A 23,175-nucleotide genomic window follows, 5' to 3' on the forward strand; every position below is an offset into this window, starting at 1 on the left:
AGGCTCTGTATGAGTCACAAACTGAGCTTCCCTGAGCCTGTCACATGCTGGTTAGCAGTCATGTTTGTAAACTTTGCCTAAAACTGGCAATTACAAGCCGGGATCTCAGCAGGGAGTGACAGAAACAGCAAAGAGGGCCCCAGGAGAACATAATGAATAGAATGCTATGCTATGCTTTTTATTGTAAGAATTTTAGAGTACAGATTCTCTTTGAAGCGGATCTGAGATGAAAAACTAACTATAACAAGTAACTTGTCTATATATCTTATCTAAAGTTTAGATAGTTTACACAGCATATCTAGCTGCAAACAGCTTCAAAAGTTTTTGATTATTTATTCCTGTGATACAATGAGGGCAGCCAGGTTCTGTTTGTCACATTGTCACAGGCTTAGGGCTGGAGATGCTATCGGCTTGCCTGTGTGTAAATTCAGTCCCCTCTCCTCCTCCCTCCTCCCCTCTGCCTCTGAAATCAATGGCTAGTAACCGCCTCCTCCTCCTGCCCAGACTGAGCTCCCATAAGCCCTTGCTACAGTGCCAAGGCACAAAAGGAGCTGTGGGCGAGGCTTGTTTAGTTTATAGGGAATTCGAGCATTAAAAAAAAAACAAAAAAAAAAGTATTTGGCTTGAGGAATGCCCTATAAACTATATGAAAAGAACACAATTATGCAATGAGTAAAAGTTTATCTCGGATCTACTTTAAAGTCTGACTGGATATGAAAGAATAGTATGATGCGTTTTGATAACGATCAGGGAATACTGATGTTTAACAGCATGTCCATATATACTGTTCAAATACAAGATTGTGCCAACTGTGCGACTCTTTGGAATACTGTAACTGCATAAGCCTGTTCTTGCTGCATGTGTGAGAACATGTACCAATGGCAATAAGCCAGACTATAGCTGGCACCTCAGCATTTTTCTAGCTTCCTACAATTGCTGAGGTGTGTTCAATATTCAAAGCTTTTTCAGTGAGGATTTTTTTTTTTTTTTTTTGCTTTATCCCTGTCAAATCAATCAGCATAAACTAATCACCTTAGTGAAAAAGCTCTTTTTAATAACTAACCCTATGTTATCCCATTCCTGATGCTTAACCCTAACCTTCCAGGAATTTAACCGCTTCCTGACATATAAATATAACGTTCACCTAGCATTAATCCCTTCTTGATGCATAACCAGGCTTCCAGCCCCCAATTCAACCCAGTGCTGATGCCTAACCTTACTCTCCCATATTAATTTAATAGCCCCTTCTGACACAAAATTTCAACCTTTAAACCATTTAAACTCTAACACTAAACTTTCTAAACAATGTCTAACCCCAACCATTATCCATTATCATTGATAGTCACTTTCCATCATCTTCACCCTAAATGCCATATACAATCAACAGAAGCTATAATGTTTACATGCAGCACTTCAGCTACATAATAGCCAGTGGGGTAGCAATAGGGGATGCAGAGGTTGCAACTGCACCTGGACTGGAGAGACCCAATGGGAGCTCTCCCTCAACCTCAGTATTAGCTCTTCAATGGTGTTATGCTGGCAATGATCATTTCTTTATATGCTATGAATAATAGTAGTAATCGTTAACAAACTGTCCCCCTTCTCTGCTTACACCTCTCATTCTGTGGATGTCCTTGGCCGGATCTGTTGTGCCATATGAATTGTTGTATATAGAATGCTTGGGGAGCCTAATGTCAAACTTGTACTGGGTCCCAAAGCTCCTTACCTATGCCACTGGTAATAGCTCACAGCACCAAAATGAATCACTAGTACAGGCATGGGCAAGCTTGGCCCTCCAGCTGTTACGGAACTACAAATCCCACAATGCATTTGCCTTTATGAGTCATGACTGTATCTGTCAGACTCCTGCAATGCATTGTGGGACTTGTAGTTCCTCAACAGCTGGAGGGCCAAGTTTGCCCATGCCTGCACTAGTAGCTAAAACCACACTTCAGCTGGTCAGTCTCCTGTGTTCTGTCATCAGATATTTTATACCAAGCATTTACACCCAAACCAGCCATACTAAAACATATTCTCTAATCAGGCAGTAGTATAATCCTTAAAAATTCACGGCATGAACTTAAAGTAAGTAAATCCATTTTATGCCTTAACGCTTTGAATTTCTGCATTTGTCACGTATGATCTCATAGTTTTGAATAAAATAGAGAGGGTGTCATTTCAATTTGTTTATGAGAAAGCAGTAATTAGCAACACAGGAAGTTGTCATCATATGCTCACCTGATGTAATTCAAATACATCTACAGTACATCTAAATAGTTTCCTAATGTTTTCATTTTTATCAGGGCTAAAGTATTTAAACAGAAAGTCCACTTAAAACCTTTTGTAACATGTGGAAAGAGTGAGGAAGGTTTAGAACATCAACAAGGCTTTAAATGGTGCTTATAGGGCTGGACCAGCAAGAACCTATGGCTAGTCAATCATTTACAGAGGAGGACACAGTCATTGTAGACTTGTGTTTAAGTGGCCTGACCTAATGTTATTTATTAATATATTTTTTGAGGGGGGGGGGGGGTCATTGAAGAACTATTGTTCATCCAATCATCCAAGCAACAGATCACCACACTTTGTATTACAAGATCGGTTTGGAAAAAAAGTCATTAAGATGCTGTGTCATCTCCTATTGAGTTCAACTATCTGTGAAGCACTCAGAGGTGTAGCAATAGGGGTTGCAGAGGTAGCGGCCGCATCGAGGCCCTTTGGCCAGAGGGACCCCGAAGGGCCCTTCTTCAACTACAGTATTAGCTCTCTATTGGTCCTGTGCTCATAATAATCACTTATATAGATACTTTGAATAGTGGTAATCATTAAAAAAACAGTTCCCCATCCCCTTCTTGCACATCTGACACTGTAGTTGCCATTGGCAGGTTTTGGTGCGCCGTATCAATTGTTATGCATAGAGTGTTGGGGGGAGGCCATTGTAAAACTTGCATCGGGGCCCACAGTTTCTTAGCTACGCCACTGGAAGCACTGCTGTCATGTGACTATCATGTGCAGTCAGGGACTATCATGTGCTCTTACGACTCTCCCAGATTTTTATGGTGACAGGTACCATCATAAAAAGATGTGATGGAATATCGTGCAACAAAAACAGAGAAATATAATAATGATCTGAAATACTCTCTAACACTTTTCCAAAACAAATGGGTGATATTTAGCTTTTTTTGTTCTAAAATATTGTACACAACAAATCGAATACATACCAGTCATCAAGTTACAATTGCAGATGTATTGTATTCATTGCAAGGCTTCAAACATCTGCTACTTTTGACATATTCCAAATGCACCCTTCCAACAAGAGTAGCACAGAAGTCCTGTGTACTTTCATTATGTATACATTTATTTATAACTTGCTTGTTTCCCCCCCACTGCTGTGTCATGTTTCTTCTGACTGGTATTGGTGGATTGTTTGTTTATTTTTTTGCTTCTGGCTCTGGCGGCCTTCTTGTGGCGTTCCCCCAGCTAACCCACCCTGCCTTTAGGCCCGGTTCACATTAAAGTAAAAAAACGGTCCGTTCCCAGATCGGAAAGGAATGGATTGTAACGAACTGGAATGGATACAATGTTAACCTATGGATCTGTTTCGCACGATCCGCTGAACAGATCCCAACTTTGGTCCTGCAGCAATTTTTTCCAGACCGACGAGCCCATCAGAATGGAAATGGAAGCTGAAGCTCTGCATTGGGGACAATGAGAAAACAGAACTTTTCTTCACACTAGTGAAGAAAAAAAATAGAACAATACACTTTGGGGGTGGGGGTCTGGGGGGATGTGGGGGAACGGAATGGAAGCAGCGGAAGGGAAACGGAGTGGCAATGGAGTGAAAACGGATCCTATCGACTGGTGATCAGATACGTTTTCACAGATCTATTTGCCACTTTAACACAAGTGTGAACCGGGCCTTAACCTTCTTCTCCATACATCTGTCTGCTTTAGGGGGGGTGCTCTGGATTGTAGATGTGTGGGCGGGGGCAGGAGTGCCTACTTTCTGTTGGCGCTCCTTGGGCAGCTGCACATACTGTATGTGCGCATTGCCGCTGCAATCATGAGCTTGTTCACTCCCCATTGGAAGAAAATTGGCATATGGGGTGTTAATACATATTTACAAAAAAAAACACAGTTTTCCAATGTAACTTACAAGATTTTCCATTTTGAAATGTGTAGAATAACATTCTGGTTAGGGTGATTGCCGCATTTTCAATACAGAATGTGTGTCAGCTAAACCAGTCATTCATATAGCAGTGGTAATAAAGCTGAAGAATGGGGATTTTTTCAGCTGACTGGCAATTAAAAATCGGGAGATCTGAAAAGTGCCCCAAAGTAATGTTTTTTTTTATTCTGGTGAACCTTGTTTACCAATTACCATGAGCCCCTAAGTTACTCTGAAGTACATTTGAGCATAATAAATTGTGCATACAGTCATAAAGTGCACAATGAGAAGTTTACATTCAGTAAAACCTGAATGACTGAAAATGTTTTGTTCCAGAACCAGAAGTCCCCCAGTGTCAGGAACAAAATCACCCCCTCCCCTTTTACCTTTCCAACTTTTCTATTGGTTTAATGTAATGGATGGCTTCAATGACCCACAAGGAAGCTCAGAAGCTCAGCTCAATTTACTCTCAGTTACAACTCCTCTAATCTCTGAAATTGCTTATAACCTGGAACTAATATGGTTTAGGTGACCCAGTGTGAAAGTCCATGGGGAATGGTTCTCCAATCACAGCAACATCTACTACGGTACTTGAAGAAATCTAATTGGCTGAGTAGTGTGGGCATATTATTACTAAAACCTATCTGAAACGTAGAAGTTCGAGAGGGTGCTGCCCCAATCAAATTTTCCCATTGACTTTCTTGCTAGACCACCTAAACCATACAATATCTGCATAACCTTTAATTTTGTAGTTAATAATCATATCCTCAGTTTATTTTGCCCACTTTTACTTCAAGGTCACTTTTATTTGCCAAAACAATGGTTCATGATCAGGTGACCTTTACAGGCACACACACTCAGCTCTCCCAAGCAGCATGTTGTGACCTATGTAGAGAGGAGGGGGTAGAGAAAAAAGGGTCAGAGGCCTATGGTCATCGGCGAATACTATAACCAACTGTGAAACAATTTGTAGCTGTTGAGGATGGAGCACTCATGTACAGACATCAGGCTGTCATAACAACCATCAGCAAGTGACAATCATCAACCAACAACAGCCTAATATCTGCACAGGCCTTTACTACCATGTTCTTGTAACTTATAAACTCATATGGTATCACAACAGACAATAATAACACCATATTGCACACATACAAACATACTGAATACAACTGCCAATAACAAACTACTGAAAATCAATTATCGTATTCACCTTTCAGTCGATATCTGTTACATAAAAAATAAAAATGATCATGTTCCACATTAAGTGCCAATTCCAGAATATATTGCATAGTGATGACCTGTTTACCTTTTGATTAAACCTGTCTAATCTCATCTTACCTAAGACAAATAGCTAAAAGTACAATAAATGAGCTGTATTTGTTAGCGCAGTCATCAACGGAGCTGAACACACAGAAGAACCAATAACTGCAGGTTGCACAATATATAACCATCATAAATTGACAAAATGATGTTGTTGTACCTGTGGAAGTCAGTCTGGGATGTGCAGACGCTGAAGAGGACGGTCATGAAATATGCAGGCAGCTTCAGCAAGTAAAGTTTTCCTTTACACAGTGACAGCACAGGAGGCCACTACTAGGCTGATCTCATTGCACTCCTGCAGTGAGGTGAGACAACCAGGTAAGCCCTCTGGAGAGAAGCAAGACTGCCTTACGACATAATCCTGGGAGATGCTGGAAAATTGTCAGTAGGAGACTCAACGGACAAGCTTCTCACAGGTTTATCCTCACTCCTCGCAAACATGAAATACACAACAGCAGATTGCATGTATGGGTGGGGAGGAGAGACACCGGATTAGTAGACTGGCTGAGAATTTGTTTCTGACTTAGGAACAGGCAAGGCCGAGAAGGGAGGGGGTAGGGAGAACTGGATAGTACAGGGAGGAGTTGCTAAACCTGCAGATCCATGACTAAGGTGTGTGTGAAGTGTATATACCTTTCCTTCAATACGAAGCCAGTGATCACAACCTCTAATTTGCATACCTCATATTCTGTGTGACTTGTATGCTGCAAAAGGACACCTGAAGTGAGAGCAGTGGCTGAGGAATAGTTAACATGCAACACAACCCAGAAATACACTGATAAAAGGTAGCCAGAAATAGAATATTTATATCCTTACCTTGCACGCCTGTAAATAAGTCGTTTGAAGGGGTTGTACGATAGCACATTATATAAAGCGTGAGTCACTCATGCAGTATATGCTGTCTGCAAATGCAATTATCGCAGGTACAGAGGAAACTTTGCTCCTTTGTGGACTGACTGGGATTGTGAGGTTTGTTTCGCAGATATTGAATGAAATAAACTCTATAAACAAAATAATAAGCTGTGCCTACTTTGCAAGACAGTGGAATATTCAAGCAGACCAGACCTCAACCACATAAATATATATATATGAATGGAACCTATTCATTATTGTTTGGCTTTGCAATTAGTCCCCCAGAGTGGGAGAGTTATCCCCAAATTGGCTACATTGAATGATTGCCTTGTAACGCAATGGGCACATATGAATTTCGGCTGTGTGTACGTATAAGAATGAAGTCTCACATACATTAGAACAATTTACTATTTAGCTATGCATTACAGCGCCACGCAAGATGCTGGCGCTATATAAATCAATAATAATTATTATAATTAGTGCTACCTACAGTGTGGGGCAAAAAAGATGCAGACTGGGCACTGTCTCACCGTTGGTTTATTGCTTTCATCAGAGGTACTGCCATCCAGGTAGACTTTAAATAAACATTGGCATAAACATCAGCTTGTGATTGGAGTGGCAGGTGGGATGAGTTGGGTGCTGGGGTGACAGGACTGGCACAACAACAGTTTCATACTATACAGCGCTTGGTCATGTGCTTGTCCAGGCTCATATATTTAAAGTGTACCTGGATCATGGGTGTAGCAATAGCCATAGCGCCATAGCAGCATATGTGCAGTGTTGACTGCATGATAATGTAAATTGCTCAATTAACTCATATCCATAGGATAGGGGCAGGTGGCATTGCTCAAGAGTGCCTTCTGAGGGCCCCAAGAAAGCTTTGCTATGGGGGCCCATGATTTCAAGCTACTCCACTGACCTGAATCGCTGTATCTCTGAATAAAGCAACAGTGAGATAGTGCCCAGTCTGCATCTTCTTTGCACCAACTTCAAATGCTTCTTCATTTCTTACAACTGTGAGCACATCTCGCTGGAGACACAACAAAGAGAAGACAGGTGAGAGCATTACATTTTGCCTTATGGTGGAGCGGCTTGATCCTGATACCCCAGCTGAGTGCCGAGTTTTCTGTGTACTGTTTATGGTGGTACTACCTACAGTGTCACTTCATATGAGTTACAAGCCTGGTTTGTGGAGGAGGACTGTACAATGATCTACCTTAGCAATGACAGAAGATGCAAAGCAAGACAACTTTATTACCACATTGCATCCAGGCCAAAATGTACACTAAACCACAGAGTAGTGACCCTCTAGATCAGCTTTATAAGCATATTCCACCACAAAGGGAATTTAACCACTTCCCCTCTCCTGGGACGAGTAGGGATGGACGATGGATGTAAACGTTGAAATAACCGGGACAAATGCGCAAATACAATGTGCGGGTTTTAATTATGGTAGCATGTATTATTTTAAAACTACAATGGCCGAAAACTGAGAAATGATGATTTTTTCCATTTTTTGCCGGTAATAACAGTAATATTACCGCACTTTTGTGCAATAACCCTATTGTCTGGGAAAACTACATACTTTATGTTTTGCAAATTAGATTTTTTATAATTGACATCAGGAAGTGAAAAAATGGAATCGTTCTGCAAAAGCGCTTACAAAAGTGCATTGCACAAAATCATAGCATGCAGTGGAGCGATGGGAGGGGTAAAATGCGCAAAAAAACCGAAAATCGCTGCCATCAGCGATTTCGTTTTTCGATGTGAACAGAGCCTAAAGATAATGGGTACTTCATTGCAGTTGCACTGCATACAGAATGTCCATCATCCCAGTCTTACAGCATAAAGCAATGGTTAGATTATAGGATCTAATCATGCAGTACATGTAACCAAGGTGCTGCTTCTGGTGAATTCAGTAGATATTTGCGCTAGATACAATCAATTAAGTGTAACAACATTTTGGAAGGTGATAAAGCATATGCCATCTTAACCGGATAAGCAGTGGTGCTCAGCAGAGCTCGAATATTCGAGTAGCTCGAATATTCGAGCTCTTTTTCAGCTATTCGAGCTCGGTATTCGAGCTCCGAATAGCTGTAGCTATTCGAATGGGCTATTCGAGTACACTCGAATAGCCCATTCACTATTCGAGCTATTCGAGCAAACCGGCGCTATTCGAGCTCGGTACCGAGCTCGAATAGCGTCATAGCCTAGATTGATGTCCTTAGAGCCAATCAGAGGGTTCCCAGGCCCTCTGACGGCAGCCAATCACAGAGGGGGACCCTGGCCAGCCCCTACCCTATAAATAGCGGCCGCCATGTTAGGTTTCTCCGTGCTTGCCTGAGACTTTTACAGAGAGAGAGTTGCTCCTTTGTGCTTTGGCTTAGCAAGAGCTCTATTGTGGTCATTTACCTAGCGTTTTTGCTCACATACACCTCCTATACACACCTATATTGTTGTTAGTTAGTTAGACATTGTATTTTAGTTAGTAGCTTTTGTGTTACATACTAGACAGAGACAGCTGCTGCAAGCTTACAGCTTTAGGCCTCAGGGCCTGCCTGTGTGGGCAGCTGTTCTCTCCTGTCCTCTGTTTATTTCTCTCATCTATACCAGTATTTCTGCTGTCCTTTACTACTGATTGTATTAGTATTGTAGTTATATACTGTAACTGTACTAGGACACTCACTGTCACTGTTCATAGGCTACTAGCTGCTCCTGCGTGTGTGCACTCACTGTCTGTGTAGTGTGTACACACTACACACACTCTATTTCCTTCTGATAACTGATTGCTTATTGTAATTAGTTAGTTGTACTTACTGTTACTACTTACTGTACTAGGAGTCTAGGACACTCAGTCACTGTTCATAGGCTACTAGCTCCTGCGTGTGTGCACTCACTGTCTGTGTACACACACTACACACACTCTATTTCCTTCTGATAACTGATTGATTATTGTAATTAGTTAGTTGTACTTACTGTTACTACTTACTCTTACTGTACTAGGAGTCTAGGACACTCAGTCACTGTTCATAGGCTACTAGCTCCTGCGTGTGTGCACTCACTGTCTGTGTACACACACTACACACACTCTATTTCCTTCTGATAACTGATTGCTTATTGTAATTAGTTAGTTGTACTTACTGTTACTACTTACTCTTACTGTACTAGGAGTCTAGGACACTCAGTCACTGTTCATAGGCTACTAGCTCCTGCGTGTGTGCACTCACTGTCTGTGTACACACACTACACACACTCTATTTCCTTCTGATTACTGATTGATTATTGTAATTAGTTAGTTGTACTTACTGACTGTTACTACTTACTTACTGTACTAGGGACACTCACTCAGTCACTGTTCATAGGCTAGCTCCTGCGCGTGTTTGCGCGTGCGTGCACTCACTGTCTGTAGTGTACACACACTAAATTTACTTGTGATTACTACTGATTATTGTAACTGCTAGTTGTACTTCCTGACTGTTACTACTTACTTACTGTACTAGGGACACTCACTCAGTCACCTCACCCACCAACCCACTCCATTAAAGTACCCCACTTTTCACCCGCCCTTTTAAAAAACTTTTGTCTATACGCCCAAAACATCGAAGATGTCTGGAAGTGGCAGCCAGCGCGGTTTGGGCAAGGGGAAGGGCAGCAAGGGAATCAGGAGGAGAGGGAGCAGCATTGTGGCAGGCCGCGGCCGCGCCACCATGCACAGTTCCGCAGCAGCAGCGTCAGTGGCTAACATTCCTCCCATAGCCACTGGCCGTGGACGCCTTGGGCGCCGCCCAGCAGGAGCATCTGCAACTCACGCTGCAGAGACACAGCAGCAGCAGCGTATAGCACCTGCTCCGATTTTCCTCCAGCCGGGTCGGAAACGTCCCATTGAGGAAAAGCATGCAGACACTGTGGTGCAACTCATGACGGAGGATGAGCAGCCCGCCATCAGCTCTGCATCCGAGGCCTCCACCCTCACCACCACCACCACCACCCCTGTTCGCAGCAGCCGCCCAGCAGGGTCTGGGGAGGAGGCCAGTTCACCGTCACAAGTTGGCGACCTGTCACTCAGCAGTATTTTTACCCCAGGCACCATCAGGGTATTGTCTGCTGTTGTTGGCGATTTTGAGGAGGAGATGCTGATGGGCACTTTGGGGGATGAGGGATTGGACAGCAAGACTGTGGCGACAGTCAAGCAGCCCATCCATGCATCAGGAGAGGAGTTTGGGGGGTCATCATCCCAGCAGGACATGTTTCAGGAGGGGGAGGATGATGATGACCCGGTGACAGACAGAGACTGGGTGCCACCACCTCCAGGGGATGTCGTCCTCAGCAGTTCTGAGGAGGAGGAGGAGGATGCTCTTGTGGGCCTTGCAAGGAGGCGCATCATTGGCAGCAGTAGGCAGGTCCCACAGCCTGCTGGTGTCTCAGGCTCAGCAGCAGCAGCAGCAGCATCTGCCAGTACCACCACCAGCCGCACCCAAGCCCCCCCCCCCCCAACCACCACAGGGAGTCAGGCAGCAGCGCTTCCATGCCGTAGAGGGATGTTTCTGTCACCAATCTGGCGATATTTCACCATGCCCACTGTGGACAGCAAGTACGCCACTTGCAACCACTGTCAGCGGAAGTTGAGCAGAGGTGCAGACCCCTTAAAGTTCAGCACCAGCTCGCTCATCAACCACCTTGCTGCGAAACATTTCCATCAGCATGAGGAGTTCCAGAGGCTGAAGGCATCTGGTGCTGGCAGTGGCACCACACCCATCACTGCACAGCCTTCAGCAGCAGCAGCAGCAGCAACAGCAGCCACCCGCCCTCCTGCTCCTCCAGCAGCACCAGCAGGAGTGCGGAAACGCACTGCTCCTCCCCCCTCTGCAACTCCTCCCGCCGACACTGAGGCCTGTTCTGGCAGCCAGTCCTCAGTGGCCTCCTCCGCTGTGTCTGCTGATTCCCGTGCCAGCAAAAGGCCACGCCAGAGCCTTTTGAGCGAGTCCTTCCAGGGGGTGGTTAGGGCTCTGGCTCCCAGCAGCCGTCGCGTGCGGCAGCTGAACGGCTTGCTGGCACGGGCCATGTGCTCCCAACTCCTGCCGTACACGCTCGTGCAGGAGGGGAGCGACATTCGTGCGCTGCTTGATTGCGCAGCCCCAGACTGGCAGCTCCCCAGCAGACACTTTTTCTCCCGCAAGGCCATTCCTGCACTGCACCGCTTTGTGATGGCCAATGTGGAGCGAGGGCTGGAGCACGCGGTTGGTGAAAGGGTCCACGTCACCATGGACTCCTGGAGCAGCCGCTTCGGGACAGGCCGCTACCTGTCCTTCACTGTCCACTGGGTCAGCTTGGTGGAAGGGGGTGAGGATGGGAGAGCAGCAGCGGGCACAGCAGCAGCAGCAACACAGTGGGTGGTGCCACCCCGCAGGGTCAGGGGAACTGCAGCAGGTTCCTCCGATCCTCTGCCATCCTCCGGCACACCTGGCCAAACCCCCCGCCTCAGCAGCAGCGTGAAGGCCCGCCACTGCCAAGCGCTGCTGCACTTGGTCAGCCTTGGGAAGACCAAGCTGACGGCAACCCATGTGTTGGCCAAACTCCAGGAGCAGGAGAGGATTTGGCTGACCCCCAGAGGCCTCAGAGTCGGAGAGGTGGTGGCCGACAATGGGGCCAATCTGGTTGCCGCAATAGACAGGGGAAACCTGACCCACATCCCCTGTCTTGCCCACGTGCTGAACCTGGTGGTGCAGAAGTTCTTGCGCACCTACCAGGGGATGGGCGAACTGCTGGAAACGGCAAGGAACGTTGTGCGTCACTTCCGGCGCTCGGCTGCAGCCTGTGCGAGCCTGGAAGACGTGCAAAAGGAGCTGGAGCTGCCACGCCATCGGCTGATCCTTGACGTTCCGACTCGCTGGAACTCCACCCTGGCGATGTTGGAGCGTCTGGTTGAACAGAAGCACACTGTCAACCAGTACCTTGCCCTGGCCACTGTTTCCGCCGCTCAGAGAAGGGACAAGACCAGCAACATCCCGTCCATCGTCCCCGATGATGACTGGAGGCACATGCAGCAGGTGTGCTTAGTGCTGGCTCCCTTTCTGCAGGCCACTAACATGGTGAGCAGGGACCATGCTATGGTCTGCGAGTGGGTGCCCCTGGTTTGTCTGCTGAACAGGGCCCTCGATGCTTTGCTGGAACAGGGAGCGGCAGCCTTGGACCAGCAGGAGCGGCAAGCAGCTGCACAGTCCACCTCTGAGGGGGAGGAGGAGGAGGACTTGGTGGAGGTCCCTGACCTTGCTGCTGATGAGGGGGAGCAGCACAGTGCAGCTGAGTTGGTGCGGGGGTGGAGAGAGGATGAGGCTGACGAGGCAGAGGAGGAGGAGGAGGATGAGGACAGCAGCACTGCCGTCGATGTGCCAGCAGACGTGGCCCGCCTCTTCCCAATGGCAGCGCACATGCTGAGGTGCCTGCGCAGGGACCCCAGGGTGATCCAGATGAAGCAGAGGGAGGACATCTGGATCAGCATGATGTTGGACCCACGCCTCAAGAAGAAGTTGAGCCAGTTCCTGCCGCCTGCAGGAGGAGACCCAGCGCAACAAATAAGGAGCTTGCAGCAGGCCCTTGTTGAGCGCTTGGAGGAAGCCTTCCCCCAGCCTTCCACCCCCACTGTCCAGCAGCCAGCACAGAGGCAGCAGCAGGTGCCTGCATCCAGCAGCAAGCGCCCCACAGACCTGCTGTCTCTCAGCCACGAGCTCTACAGGACTGTAGAGGCTCCGGCAGCAGTGACTAGAGAGGAGGTGCATGCAGCAGCATCCTCCTCCGGTCACAGCCAGCGCCTGACCCGCATGGTGGCTGACTACATGGGGTCCTACAGCGGGCTTGACAGCGATGCCCCTGTTGATCCCATGGAGTATTGGGTCGAGCGCCTGGAGATCTGGAGCGAGCTGGCGCAGTACGCCCTGGAAGTGCTGTCCTGCCCCCCTTCCAGCGTGCTGTCCGAGCGCTGCTTCAGTGCAGCTGGTGGCGTGGTCACCGAGAAACGCTCACGTCTGTCTCACAAGTCTGTGGACTTGCAGGAGGAGACCCAGCGCAACAAATAAGGAGCTTGCAGCAGGCCCTTGTTGAGCGCTTGGAGGAAGCCTTCCCCCAGCCTTCCACCCCCACTGTCCAGCAGCCAGCACAGAGGCATCAGCAGGTGCCTGCATCCAGCAGCAAGCGCCCCACAGACCTGCTGTCTCTCAGCCACGAGCTCTACAGGACTGTAGAGGCTCCGGCAGCAGTGACTAGAGAGGAGGTGCATGCAGCAGCATCCTCCTCCGGTCACAGCCAGCGCCTGACCCGCATGGTGGCTGACTACATGGGGTCCTACAGCGGGCTTGACAGCGATGCCCCTGTTGATCCCATGGAGTATTGGGTCAAGCGCCTGGAGATCTGGAGCGAGCTGGCGCAGTACGCCCTGGAAGTGCTGTCCTGCCCCCCTTCCAGCGTGCTGTCCGAGCGCTGCTTCAGTGCAGCTGGTGGCGTGGTCACCGAGAAACGCTCACGTCTGTCTCACAAGTCTGTGGACAGACTGACGTTTCTCAAGATGAACCAGGCGTGGGTGGAAGGCGAGTTCCTGGCCCCTGTTGTCGGCGAGAGGGGGACATGAACTGGCTGCCGGAACTTAGAACCATCGTTAATGTGCCTTACCACCCTTTACCACCTCCTGGCTCCTGCTCACTAAGCCAGCCTGGTTCACTTTGACTATTACGTCGCCTGCAGCCACACATTTTACACCTACAGTGGGCTGCTGTGTACTGCCCTTCTGCTGTCTGTCTGTGTTTCCCACTGCCAGGGTACACAGAATTACCTTCTGCTGCCACTCTGCCACCAGCTATTACGTCAAACAATAGCTATATTGGTTGTAAAACCAAAACTAAAAAAACCATTAAAAAAAAAAAAGGTTTAATTTTTCTGAGGTGCCCGGGTTGAAAACTGTGTTGTCCCAGTTGTGTATTGGACACGATGTGGGCTGCACGACCGCTGTCTGGGACCTCCTGTTGTGTTTATTTACAGCCCTGGTATCACCGCTAGGTACCAGGGCTATTATGTCACGCTGCCTACCTGCTGCCACACTCACACTGCTCCTCCTCCATTCCTCCTCCTGCTGCTGCTGCTGTCTGTCTGTGTTTCCCACTGCCAGGGTACACAGAATTACCTTCTGCTGCCACTATGCCACCAGCTATTACGTCAAACAATAGCTGCTCACATAATTACTCCTCCATTCCTCCTGCTGCTGCTGCTGTCTGTCTGTGTTTCCCACTGCCAGGGTACACAGAATTACCTTCTGCTGCCACTCTGCCACCAGCTATTACGTCAAATAATAGCTATATCTGTGTAATTGGTTGTAAAACCAAAACCAAAAAACCATTAAAAAAAAAAAGGTTTAATTTTTCTGAGGTGCCCGGGTTGAAAACTGTGTTGTCCCAGTTGTGTATTGGACACGATGTGGGCTGCACGACCGCTGTCTGGGACCTCCTGTTGTGTTTATTTACAGCCCTGGTATCACCGCTAGGTACCAGGGCTATTATGTCACGCTGCCTACCTGCTGCCACACTCACACTGCTCCTCCTCCATTCCTCCTCCTGCTGCTGCTGCTGTCTGTCTGTGTTTCCCACTGCCAGGGTACATAGAATTACCTTCTGCTGCCACTATGCCACCAGCTATTACGTCAAACAATAGCTGCTCACATAATTACTCCTCCATTCCTCCTGCTGCTGCTGCTGTCTGTCTGTGTTTCCCACTGCCAGGGTACACAGAATTACCTTCTGCTGCCACTCTGCCACCAGCTATTACGTCAAATAATAGCTATATCTGTGTAATTGGTTGTAAAACCAAAACCAAAAAACCATTAAAAAAAAAAAGGTTTAATTTTTCTGAGGTGCCCGGGTTGAAAACTGTGTTGTCCCAGTTGTGTATTGGACACGATGTGGGCTGCACGACCGCTGTCTGGGACCTCCTGTTGTGTTTATTTACAGCCCTGGTATCACCGCTAGGTACCAGGGCTATTATGTCACGCTGCCTACCTGCTGCCACACTCACACTGCTCCTCCTCCATTCCTCCTCCTGCTGCTGCTGCTGTCTGTCTGTGTTTCCCACTGCCAGGGTACACAGAATTACCTTCTGCTGCCACTATGCCACCAGCTATTACGTCAAACAATAGCTGCTCACATAATTACTCCTCCATTCCTCCTGCTGCTGCTGCTGTCTGTCTGTGTTTCCCACTGCCAGGGTACACAGAATTACCTTCTGCTGCCACTCTGCCACCAGCTATTACGTCAAATAATAGCTATATCTGTGTAATTGGTTGTAAAACCAAAACCAAAAAACCATTAAAAAAAAAAGGTTTAATTTTTCTGAGGTGCCCGGGTTGAAAACTGTGTTGTCCCAGTTGTGTATTGGACACGATGTGGGCTGCACGACCGCTGTCTGGGACCTCCTGTTGTGTTTATTTACAGCCCTGGTATCACCGCTAGGTACCAGGGCTATTATGTCACGCTGCCTGCCTCATTGACTGCCTGCTGCCACACACTCATCCTCCTTCTCCTGCTGCTGAATTTACCTCCTGCTGTCTGTGTGTTTCCACTGCCAGGGAGCACATACAATGGCGCTTCCAACATGCGTGCGCCCACCAGCTATTTGTTACGCTCAAAAATAGCTGCATTTCTTTAAAAAAAAAATGGAAAGAGAAATAAGTGAAGAAGAAGAAGACGATATAGAAAAAGGAGAAGGAGAAGAAGAAGAAGAAGAAGAAGATGAAGAAGATGAAGAAGATGAAGAAGAAGATGAAGAAGAAGAAGAAGAAGAAGATGATGAAGAAGAAGAAGAAGATGAAGAAGATGAAGAAGATGAAGAAAAAGAAGAAGATGAAGAAGATGAAGAAGAAGAAGATGAAGAAGATGAAGAAGATGAAGAAGATGAAGAAGAAGAAGATGAAGAAGAAGAAGAAGAAGATGAAGAAGAAGATGAAGAAGAAGAAGAAGAAGAAGATGAAGAAGAAGAAGAAGATGAAGAAGAAGAAGAAGAAGATGAAGAAGATGAAGAAGAAGAAGAAGAAGAAGATGAAGAAGATGAAGATGAAGAAGATGAAGAAGAAGAAGAAGATGAAGATTAGAAGATGAAGAAGAAGAAGATGAAGAAGAAGAAAAAGAAGAAGACAATATAGAAGAAGAAGAAGAAGATATAGAAGAAGATATAGAAGAAGAAGATATAGAAGATAAAGAAGAAGAAGAAGAAGAAGAAGAAGAAGAAGAAGTATATACAGTACTGAACAAAATTCTGGACACATCTTCTCTTTCCACCTTTTTTTTTTTAAAGGAACATCCCCACATAATCACTTGCTGTTGTTACTTGGAAAAAAAGATGTTTCTTGCATCATTCACCCTCAAAACAAGTGTTGGAAGCTATTTAAGGCCAATTCGAATAGTCAGCTCGAATAATGAGCTCGAATACCGACTCGAATAGTCAGCTCGAAGTCCGAGGTCGAATCGAATAGTAAAAATTATTCGACTCGAATATTCGACTGACCTCGAATAATTTACTATTCGAATTCGACCAAACTCGAATTTTAAAAAGGGGTATTTGAGCACCACCGCGGATAAGTATTCTAATTAATTAAAAGCACTATGGAGTGTTTGGAAGATAGTGTGTACTACTACTAAGTGTACATGTGTCAAGGGAGGTAAATAACAAAATGTTGAGAAACCCTGGTTTAGGCCCCTTTTTACATGAGGGTTGATTTGGACCGTTTTGACGCAACAGCCATTGTGTACATTTTTTTTAAAGTAAAATGAAAGTCCATAGACTTTCATTTTACCTTTCACAACGAACGCTGCATTTTTGTGCGTTGCGGCTTGACGTTCTCTGGAGCTTTTAATCGTGCGACACTTGCAATTAACATTACAATAAAAGTCAATGTAAAACACAAGCTCCGAGAAGGGCATACGTTTTTATTTCAACTCACGCAGTTACAGTTGAAAATCAAAAAATAATAAAATCACCTGCGTCATCCTATGTGCTGTTGTTACAGAGTGAAAATGCATTAATAATGCATACTCACTGTGGTAAATCGCAATGCACCACAAGGCATATAAAAACGCATGAAAAGGCATACATCAAAACGCATGCATTAATCCATCACCAGCGCCATTTGAGATGTGACAGAGCCCTTAGATGACACACAGATGAGTCCCACCAGTCTTCAGTGAGGATGCCTCCATTTTACTTCTTACAACAAATGGAAAATATAATACCCTAATGAGAGATTTTGGCAGAAAACAGATATGGTTGTAATTAGCGTTTTAGAGATTTTTAAAGCTTACGGTACGCTCAACTTATTAGAGTCCTTCTATGGAATTCCACAATTATTTAGTGACACAAAAAAAAGATTGTCACTTCAGCATTGGCTGAATATTTTATGTGATGTATAAGGAGAAGTAATTAAATGCTAAATATTTTAAGAGGGATATCATTTGTTTGTTTCTGAAAACAGTCTGGAGGCAGGTTTATTTTTTACAGTTTATTTTCAAAGAAAAAGACCAATAGATTTGATTATCATATGTGATACATGATATCATTAGAAAAATATTTTGAACAGCTAATATTTTTAACTAACTTCCTTGCATGCATAAATAACTAAACAAAATTAACACCATCATTCATTGTCTACTTTGCTAAACATATCAAGGCTGCTTTGTTGTTCTGTATTTGTCAAGTTAATAGTAGTTTTGGAGAGTGTGTCTGTTACTACTGTGGTATTATATACTGTATATGGGCAGCACGGTGGCATAGTGGATAACACTCTTTCTTGCCTTGCATACAGATAAGTTCATTGGCTTCCCGAATATTGGTTTTCGACAAGGGATGCCATGACAGAGAGAGAGAGAGAGAGAGAGACTGTGCATTGGTTACGCACTCACAGAACACAAAGCAAATAATAATGATCATAACTTTTTAGAGATGCATAGTATGAGGCACATGAGCCCCTATTCAATTACATTTTCAACTTATTTTTCGCACACAAGATGTTCTCTCACCTTAATAAAACATCTTTTAACCACTTAATGGTTTTACTACAGTATATCTACACCATAAAAACTTCATCTTAGCCTCAGGGGTTTTGATATACGTAGTCCGCCGCGATCTCCATTGTGTGCGCTACCACTCGCTCATGCACGCACTTCTGTGCTCGTTCTCATCATTGCCCGTTAGTAGGGAGATCAATGAATGGGAACGCAGTTCTAGGTCCCTGTGTCAATGATCGCTGGCATCAATGAGATGCCTGTATGCCTGCGGTCATTGTAAACACTGTTAGGCCCCATTAACACCTAAATCCGCAAAACGCCGGCGGTTACCACCGGCGTTTTGTGGGAGTGATTTTTCGCGCGGAAAAATCACTGGACACTGCAGCGTTTTGGGAGCGATCGCGATTAGCAGTGCTATGCATGCTTATCGTGATCGCTAATCATGAATCGCCGGCAAAATGATGCATGTCATGCGTTTGCGGTTAACGCTAACTGCAAACGCGACAGTGACAACACTGCCATAGGCTTACATGTGCTAGCGGTTTTAAAGAAACGCTAGCGTTTTACGCTGAGCAGGAATCGCGAGATTCACGCTCAAGTGTGAACTAACCCTAAATTACACTTACACGCATTATTTCCTGTTCGCATACTAACAGCATGTGCAGATTGCAAATGTATGGGGGCATCTTGTGGCCAAATAGTAAAATTATATCTACATTTTATTTAATAAATACACATACATATACAGTTAAAATTAACCTCCTACCTCTGCACTCTCCCATTGTTATACAAAAAAAAATGACAATTAAAAAAATACATTAGGGACCTAATCAGTTACCTTAGGGATTTAACGTTTTTAATATGAATGTCTTGAGGATATATTACTGTTATTGTTTGCATATATGGGCTTATAATTAGTAATAGACACAAAACAGAAAAAATACACCTTTATTTTCAAAAAAAATATTGTCGCCATACTATACTAGAGAAATATTTAAAATGTTGTAATAACTGGGACAAATTAACAAATAAAATGTGTGGGTTTTAGAACATTTTATTTTAAAACTATAATGGCTGAAAACTGAGAAATAATATTTTATTTCCATTTTTTTCTTATTATTCCCGTTAAAATGCATTTAGAATAAAAATAATTCTTAGCAAAATGTACCACCCAAAGAAAGCCTAATTGGTGGTGGAAAAAAGCAAGATCATTTTGTTGTGATAAGTAGTGATAAATTTATTGGCGAATGAAAGGAAAGAGTGCTGAAAGGTGAAAATTGCTCTGGTCCTTAAGGGGAACAAAGTGAAGTAAAGTTAAGCCCCGACAAGCAAAAAAATACCGTATATTCCGGCGTATAAGACGACTGGGCGTATAAGACGACCCCCAACTTTTCCAGTTAAAATATATAGTTTGGGATATACTCTCCATATAAGACTAACCCTCTTCCAACTCACACCAAATTAAAATAAAAAAATCATGTACTGGTGCTGTGTATGAACAGATACTGGTGCTGTACTGTATGTGTTACCCAGTATATAACAGTATATAGTCAATTGACTTGTTGCATTGGTCAACTCTCCTTAAGTAGACTGGTCAGCTCTCCTTGTCTACCTGTTTATCAGAGCGGTATGGAAGAATAGATTGTGCTCCCTCAGCAGGGAGATCCGAGAGACGGTAACAGGATAGGGCGTATCACCCCGCATCAATGACACCCGGGCCCATATGCAATTCACTTTTTCTCCTTAGTTTTCTCCTAGGAGCAAAAAATTCATCTTCCATTTGAAATAACATTTTAGCACTTTGCAATGGAAAAAGTATCAAAAAGTAGGTAAAAAGTACTATCAAAATTATTTTGAGCATTTCTTTGCTTGCTAATGGTTTAAAAATCAATTTATTGACAAGTTTCAAAATATCACATAGGAGAAAAGTCAGGTGAAAAATTAAATTGCATATGGCCCCCGGCGTATAAGACGACCCCCAACTTTTCAGAAGATTTTCAAGGGTTAAAAAGTAGTCTTATACGCAGGAATATACATACTCAAAATAAAAATTGAATTACTTCTTTATCTACTTATTAATACTTTTTAAGTTGCCAGGTGCCATGAAGATATAGTGTAGATAAGATGGAAAAATGATCTCCTGGGAGAAAACCCAGGAGAAAAGTTAATAGGGACTACTACTTTTACCCATTAGTATGGGGCCTCAAGGTACCCGTACTGCTGTCGGACGCTATTTTTGGCACATACATTCTCCAGAGGAAGCGAGGTGTGACTCACGAAACATATTGTCATTTGTGCATAATGCATTTTGTTTTCTCTACTGGCCTACTGCCCATGAATTCCTCGTAAGGTAAGCCAATACTTGCCATTCCTTTTAAACTGATTTATTTTATTTTTTATTATGATATTGGGGTGCCTCCATCACACACTTGTACTAACCACAGCTCTGTTTGAAGTGCTTTTTTATGTTGTTGTTTTTACATAAAATTATTTTTTCTAGAAAGCAACCATGTTGAGATAGGAGAACTCCTACATTAGGAAGGAAAGGATTAAGCAACCTGGGTTTGTGATTACCTTCTCTCTCACCGTTCCCCAGTATTACTCTTGCCTTGACATACTACACTTTTGTGAGCTCTTGCTGTCTTTTGTGTGTTTTTAGATCCCTGAGATCCCTCCTCACATTCATATGACCCTAACTGCAAACATGTGGACATCGTTTTTTCCCACTATTCCTCATTATCAGTCACCTCAGTTACATAAAATAGCAGCATGTGTCTTTGATGCAGACAGCTCAGGAACCAGAAAGGAAAGCAATATTTTGTTACAATAGCCACCAGCAGGGCCAGTTCTAGACTTTTTGCTGCCTGAGGCAAACTTGTCAGGATGCGCCCCCCCCCCCCCCCCCCCACTTTTCCCCCTTGATTTGTCGCACTGCACCCGACAATTTACTTTGCTTCATTTAATGTTCTCAGTCAGCAAGGGAGCATAGGCAACAACTAGAGACATGCGCTGGCTGGTTGCAAGCCTGCGACAACCAAACTGCTCACCCTCAGCCTCAGTCAGGACAGCAGTGCCACCTCCTCCCTTCTGCTGTGCAAGTCAAATGAAATACTGCTGCTCTCCTGCCTCCCCCCTCCTCACTCACTGTCAGACTCCTCACACAGCCCAACAAGGTGCTTTTCCCCAATGATGACCTCTTCACCTCGTTCACTCTCCTCTCATGTCTCCTCCTACTCTGACTGCATGCTGTAAGTGTAAACACAGTACAAACATGCCGCCCCTGTAATCTCTGTGCCTGATGCAAGTGTTTCACCTAGTTTCATGAGAGAACCTGCTCTGCTTACCAGACAGTAATCTCAATAATAATTGGTGCAGAAATAAACATGGGGCAAAACTAAAGCTGCTGCCTGTATACAAGCATTCCTGGTGAATATAGGCAAGAGCACAGCACCATTATTTCTAAACCCTAAACAGTGGCATTGAGTGCACATCCACTCATTTACCACTAAACTACATTCATGCATTTAGCAAATGTTTTATAGCCAACAGAAATAATAATGGTAAACGTTTTTTTTAATAATTAACATTATTAGTTAAGGAATGCTACCCATTTATTACCCATTATAAGGGCAATTCACTTGTATATACATGTGTATAAAGCTAAACTGATCCTTGAGTTTTCTTGACAGATAATTATAAAACACCTATGCAGATAAGATGGAAGAATGAGTTAATGCAGCCTGCTTAGAGGAAACATCTCTCCCTGGGGCAACGTCCTGGAAGCCTCAGCACCATGAGCACATTATCTATGGCGGTGAATGAAAAGCTCTCCCTGAGTAGTAAGTGCTGCCCATGGCTTTCATTCAGCTATTATTATGTGAATCAGTGAAGCCTACAGCAACCTGCATTTCTGTTACGCAGAGCATGTGCCTTCTGAGTGATGAATAGAGGTAAATGCAGTTCATCAATTTTTTATGCCCCAGATACGAAAAAAAGAACCTGACTGCAAACTTAGATAAACACATATGCACTTGTTTCAGCGTGTATCTATCTATCTATCTGTATACACAGTGATAACAGGCATTGAAGCCAGCAAGTTCCATAATACTTATATCACAGCATCTACCTGGAATCATTCAGGATAGACCTCAGCACAAATTCAGCAGTAATGATAGCTGTAATGAGAGCACATTTGTTTGGCTTAAATACGGGCACTTGGCTGCCTGAAACAATGGTCTGGTCAGCAGTCTGTCGCTATGTATATCTGCTATAATTACTGCTGAAACTTGGTTGACGTATATCCTGATTCAGAGAAGATGCTGTGAAATAGATTTTTAAACAGTGGATAAATCAAAGAAGTTTAATGTACTTTGCTGGTGCTGGTCACAAGTCCTCTATACACTTCCCCCAAACTTCCTAGTGCTAAGGAGGGTAGTAACCTCTTGCAAAGCCAGTTAGGTTCTATTTTTATATAATTTTTACATGTGTTAATACATGATGGCTGTTTTTATTTCAAATAAATCAGAGGACACCCATGCCTTTTTTCCTGAGCACAGCAATGGTGTATATTACAAATGGGCTCAGAAAATGTGGCCATTGTCACTGAATTATCGTTTATTTTATTGTTGTATACTGAAGTTAAAGCCTTGGGTCAGGCTGCTATTTTATCATCTGTATAATAGTAAATTTGGATTAACTAGCAACACACAAAGTAACATGATGAGATGAATATGGGTAGCACTGTGGCATAGTGGTTAGCGCTCTCGCCTTGCAAGCTGGGTCCTCGGGTTGAATCTCAGC

At 44.5% G+C, this 23,175-nt stretch overlaps 1 protein-coding gene across 3 annotated transcripts in view; it reads right to left on the minus strand.

Moving 5' to 3' along the window:
- Window positions 1-5,965, minus strand: part of LOC137570407 (FHF complex subunit HOOK-interacting protein 1A-like) — a 411,883-nt gene extending 405,918 nt beyond the window's left edge. For all 3 annotated transcript variants that reach the window (XM_068279087.1, XM_068279101.1, XM_068279085.1), the window contains exon 1: window positions 5,649-5,965. The gene's annotated coding sequence lies outside the window, so the exon portion shown is untranslated. The remainder of the gene's footprint in view (window positions 1-5,648) is intronic.
- Window positions 5,966-23,175: the final 17,210 nt, after the last annotated feature.

The sequence above is a fragment of the Hyperolius riggenbachi genome, chromosome 1 (assembly GCF_040937935.1).
Source record: "Hyperolius riggenbachi isolate aHypRig1 chromosome 1, aHypRig1.pri, whole genome shotgun sequence".
NCBI classification, from domain to species: Eukaryota; Metazoa; Chordata; class Amphibia; order Anura; family Hyperoliidae; genus Hyperolius; species Hyperolius riggenbachi.